The sequence below is a fragment of the Euphorbia lathyris genome, chromosome 6 (assembly GCF_963576675.1).
Source record: "Euphorbia lathyris chromosome 6, ddEupLath1.1, whole genome shotgun sequence".
Taxonomy (NCBI): domain Eukaryota; kingdom Viridiplantae; phylum Streptophyta; class Magnoliopsida; order Malpighiales; family Euphorbiaceae; genus Euphorbia; species Euphorbia lathyris.
Genome location: NC_088915.1, coordinates 80196391 through 80202392, shown reverse-complemented (window position 1 = coordinate 80202392; position 6002 = coordinate 80196391).

Sequence of the window (6002 nt, the reverse complement as noted above, 5' to 3'; positions counted from 1 at the left end):
AATGACATCATTTTCCACTAAGGGACCGGGGAGACACAATAAACCCAACCACATCCACTTCTGGGTATTGAGTTGGGTCATGTACCAACATTTAAAATCAGACGAAGAACTTCAAAAGACTGAAGGGGGACATTTGATAACATCCGCTGCTACTATTAGCACACATGTCTCAATCTTAGAAGGTCATCAACAACCGAAGCAATGAGAGTCGTTTGATCTACTCAGATTTTATCCGGTTAGATTCTTCTGAAATCTAGAAAATTCACCACGAGTAGAATACAACGTGCCTAATATGTGTCTATCTGTCGTCCGAGGAGATTAAGGATAATAATATCCTAAAAATACGTTCAAGATTCTCATAATCAAGGTATATACTCGCTAAAATTGTTTGATATTCTATCTTATACTCAACTGACTTTACCATTAGAGTCAGTCTGCCTATCAACCATCTTTATGTGACCCATTTTTTTTTTATCTTATTTAAGGTATTAGAAGATCTACACTAGTCATCAAAATATTTATAAACAAAATCTACAATATTAAATATTATAAGTGCTCAAAGTATTAGAACATCTCCAATAGACTCTTAGTGCACTCTCTAAAAATAATATAAATAATTGACTCTTAGTGATTTAAGAGTGACTAAGACATATCATCTCCAACAATATTCCTTATATCCACTCTTTATTTATTATTTTATCATTAAAATTATTAATTGTTATTATATTTACCAATAGTGAGAGGAGAGAGAGTTCTTACTAATAAAATATTAATAAAAAATGAATTAAGAGGCACTAAGAGGTGAAAAGATGCTCTCGATTAATAGAGATGATGAAGATGCTCTTAGTAATTTGAGGAGCCACTAAGAGGCGGTTGGTGCTGTTGGTGCTGATTTTTCAATCTCCCTCCTCAAATTTTAATTTAAGAGCCAATTTAGGAGACTGTTGGAGATGCTTTTAAATGATACAATTGTTTGATAAATACTAAAAATAAACACTTAATATTAAAATATTAGTTGATAATATTCGCCTTAAAACTTTAATTCATATATTTGTTTTTTTAAAAATTAATTTAAATATTTTTTTGGTATGGATTAATTTAAATATTTTGATTTATCAAAATAAATATTTTTTAATTAAATGAATATTTTGAATGATTAAAGAATTATAGTATTAAACACACTTAAAAAAAATTGATTAAACCATTTAATGAAGTGATTTTGATAGTTATGAACTTATGAAGAGGTGCTTAATAAATTACTAACAATGGGGAGAAGTTGAAGGGTAAAATGGATGTAGGGAAAGGGAGCCCAAGTATACAGTCAGTGCAGGATGGGGAGATAGTGAACATGGCTGTGGATAGTGATGATGATGGGCTTGAATTGGCAGAGGATCGTAAGCGCAGGCGTGCAGGCCCGGACTCGATTTCTGTACAGGCTATAGTGAACAAGTTGCAGGGAAACGGGTCCGATCAGATTCCTAATACTCCGATGGGGACAGTTTCTACGAGCCAAGTAGATTCTTCTTCTTCTAAAGACACAGAAACGGCGCGGCCTGGGAGCAGGCCCGCCGAGGATTATGAATTGCTTAAGCTGGAACTGCCGGGGGTTGGGGAACGCCCGGGCAGTTCGGTCTCTCGGTGAGCTTGTTAAGACAAGTAAGCTGGATATGGTCTTTCTGATTGAAACTCTAGTTACTAATTCTTGTATTGATAGTTTGAAGAGGAAGTTCGGATTTGAAGGATCTTTTGCAGTTGATTGTAGAGGTAGAAGTGGGGGACTTGCCCTATTTTGGAGGAAGTCAGACATGGCTTCGGTGGTTTCTTTCTCTGATCATCATATCGAGGTTCAGATGCATGACGCTAAGAAGGGGATTGGAGGCTAGTAGGCTTCTATGGTCATTCTAACCGAGCCAATCATGTGTGGTCTTGGAGTCTCTTGTCTCAATTGTGTTCCTGTTCGATCCTCCCTTTATTGTTTATCGGGGACTTTAATTGTATTCTTTCTGATTCTGAGAAGGTTGGGGGCCCAGACTACCCTCAAGGGTCGATGCGTCGGTTCCAGGAGGCGGTGGAAGAGAATCTGTTGATTGATCTCCCAACACAGGGTAGTCAATTCACGTGGGAAAGGAGTCGGGGTACTAGACTGTGGGTTAGGGAGAGGTTGGATAAGGCTATGGTCAGTAGTGCTTGGGCGGACAGATTCCCAAATCATCGGCTTCGTACTCTGGTCTCAGCTTATTCTTATCATGCACCAATCTTTTTAAAGTTTGATATCCCGGTTAGTAATGTGAGGCGTAGTCATTTTCGCTTTGAACAAGAGTGGCTTTCAGATCCTGAGTTCAAGGTATTGGTGAGGACTTGTTGGCTAAGTAGTAGCTGTCATAACCTCGCTGCAAAGCTGCCGGCCTGTGCCAGCAGTATGGAACAATGCGGAAAGAAGTATCGGATGAGGTTTAGAAAGCAAATTGAGGGCTGTAAGAGGAAGTTGGATAGTCTTGTGGATAGTAGTGTTTCGGCTTATGTGGACAGATTCCTTCATGCCAAAAGTGAGTTGAATTACCTACTTGATTCTGAAGCTATACACTGGCAACAAAGGGCTAAGAATTTTTGGCTACAGGAGGGGGACCAAAATACTAAGTTTTTCCATGCCTGTGTCAAAGCTAGAAAGCAGAGGAACACTATTCGTCACCTTAAGGATGCGAACGGTCGGGTAATGGAAGGAGTATATGACATGGGGGTTATTGCCAAAGCCTATTTCTCTGACCTGTTTGCTGGTCCTATTAGCCCTTGCTATGATGTTGTGAATACCCTTGTCCCTCTTGTTACTCCTGAAATGCAGGCTGATCTGTGCTCCCCATTTACTTTTGAAGAATTTAAGATTGCCATGTTCCAAATGCACCCTGATAAATCCCCTGGTCCTGATGGGTTAAATCTGGGTTTCTTCCAACACTTTTGGGACCTCATTGGTCCCGAGATTGTTAATGCATGTAAGGGCTATTTGGACCGCAAGGAATTTCCCCCGCACTTAAATGACACAATAATTGTCCTTATTCCCAAAATTGATAGGCCTGAGTGTATGAAGGATTTTCGCCCTATCTCCCTTTGCAATGTGCTTTACAAATTCATTGCCAAGGTCCTAGCTAATAGGCTCAAGCTTGTGCTACATTTCTTGGTATCTGAGACTCAATCTACTTTTGTCCCTGGTCGGTCTATCTCTGACAGCATCATGGTGGCCTTTGAGTCTTTACACTTTATGAAGAGGAAGAACAGGGGTAGAATTGGTGAGGTAGCTTTAAAATTGGATATTAGCAAGGCCTATGATAGGGTTTATTGGACCTTCCTGAGACTTGTTATGCTAAAATTAGGCTTCCCTGGGCTTTGGATTGATTTGATCATGTTGTGCTTTTCTACTGTGGAGTACTCTGTGTCGATTAATGGAACATTTTTGGGCCCGATTCTATCGCCCTATTTATTTATACTGTGTGCTGAAGTCTTATCTAAACTAATTACAAGGGCGACGGATGAGGGTTCCCTCCATGGGTGTCTCATCGCTAGGTCACACATTTGTTCTTTGTAGATGACAACTTTCTATTTTTCAGGGCTTCTATGGATGAGTGTGACAAAGTTGGGATGATCCTATCTGAGTATGAGGCAGCCTCTGGTCAGGCTATCAACCTGCAGAAATCTAGGATTTTCTTTAGTCCGAATGTTGGCCTGGAGTTGCGTAACGAGGTATGTAATTCTCTTCAGGTCTTTCATCCTCTGGATACGGGACGCTATTTGGGCCTCACATCCCTAATTGGGAAGTCCAAAGTGGCGATGTTTAGTTTCCTCAAAGATAGACTTAGGAAGAGGTTGAATGTATGGTCTTTTAGATTCCTATCTGCTGCGAGTAAGGAAGTGCTAATTAAGGCTGTTGCACAGGCTCTGCCAACTTTTTGCATGAGTGTCTTTAAACTTCCCAAATCCCTTTGCCTGGATTTGGAGAAGATAATGAATTCCTTTTGGTGGGGTATGAAACCAGGAGGTAGGAGATCAATTCATTGGCAGAGTTGGGACAGGCTCTGCAGGGATAAGAGATAGGGAGGCTTGGGCTTTAGGAGCCTCCAAAAATTCAATCTTGCCTTATTAGGCAAACAGGCTTGGAAGTTGATGGTTACTCCAAATTCTTTAGTGGGTAGAATATTCAAAGCTAAATATTTCCTTAGAGACCCATTCATTTCCTCCAAATTGGGCAATAATCCTAGTTTTGTTTGAGGGAGTGTTTGGAGAGCCATTGAGGTGTTGAGACTGGAAGTTCGTTGGAGAATTGGGGATGGTAAGTCAATATATGTATGGAAAGACCCATGGGTAAATACTGTGGCCCCATTTATGGCTCAGGGAGATGCTATTATGCAGCAGGATGATACAAAAGTGGCTGACCTGTTTATTCAAGGTAGGAAGATCTGGGATGGAGGGAAGGTTGAGGAGTTGTTAACTGAGGCAGATGCTAGAATTGTGTGTAGGATGTTGTTGTCGGTTAGAGAAGTAGAAGATGGACCTATGTGGAATTTTACCAAAAATGGCATGTACACAAGTAAATCGGGCTATAGAGCACTTTGTGATGATTATGGTGGCAGGAATCAGGATGATGGGTGGAGTAGAATTTGGAAGATGCACGTTCCTCCAAAAGTTAGAATGTTTGGATAGAAGTTGGCCTTGGGTTGCGTGGCTACTAGACATAGATTGGCAGGGAGAGGGTTGTCAATCCCAACGCAGTGCCCTTTCTGTCATTCTGATACTAAGCATGATCATCACCTCTTTGTGGATTGTGTATACGCCCAGGAATGTTGGAACCTATCCGGGATCAATACGGATGTATTCCAACCTGATTATCTAACGGGCTCTATTTTGCAGGTATTGCTGTCCAATGACCAAGACACCATAACCAAGGTGGCAATGACGCTTTGGGTAATTTGGAACCAAAGAAATCAAATAGTGTGGGAGAGCAAAGTCCAATTACCAGAAACGGCGATCTCTCTTGCGAGTAACTACCTTGCTGCTGGACGTCAGTCTCAATTGAAGAACCTTCCACTTGCTATCCGCCATCTTTCCATGCCCTCAGCGGATCAAGTCGCTGCTGTCACTGCGCAAAACCGCTCAACCCCAGCGCTTCAGGCGAGAGCCGTGGATTTTGTCCGCCCTGCTGCGCAGCGCCTGCTGTCCACTGCTATGTCCGTCGAAGTTAACAGCAACCGTCAGCTACAGCCGGCGCTAAACGCACCTGCAGGCACTGCTGTCCATCATCACGGGCAACCGACGTGGGCGGCATCGACACAGGTACGAAATATTAGTTGGTCTCGTCCCCCTTTGGGTTTTGTCAAATGCAATTGTGATGCGGCTACCTTTAAAGCTGAGTCTCGGAGTGGGGTGGGAGCTCTACTTAGATCCTCCGATGGGTCTTTCATGGCTTGTCGTAGTCGCCTAGTCTCAATTATCGTTGACATTAGGGAAGCTGAAGCGTTAGCTCTACGTGATGCATTGTAATGGTGTACTTATCTTAATTGTATTAATGTTCTGTTTGAAAGTGACTCGTTGATTGTGGTTAATAGTGTCAAATCTGTTGATCCGGACTTGTCGGTTTATGGATCAATTATTTAGGATTGTAAGGTTTTGTTAAGTAGTCGACACGATTATAAAATATCTTTTTCTCCACGTCTAGCGAACAGGGTAGCTCATGTTGTTGCACGATATGTCCTGTCCAATGCTAGTGAGTTCGCATCTTTTTCTGCCCCGGTTTAGTTGCAGGAGACTATTGCTGTTGATTCGGTTTAAGGAATGAATATCGTTTTGGTAAAAAAAAAATAAATTACTAACAATAAAGAGAAGAGAAAAACAGAGACCAAATTCCATTGCTACCCTCCAACCTTACGACGTGGAAGAATCTGATTGGAAGCGACCGAACCGTAAAAAAGAAGAACAGTACAGAACCCAAATCGTGTAAGGCAAAGGCCCAATGGTAA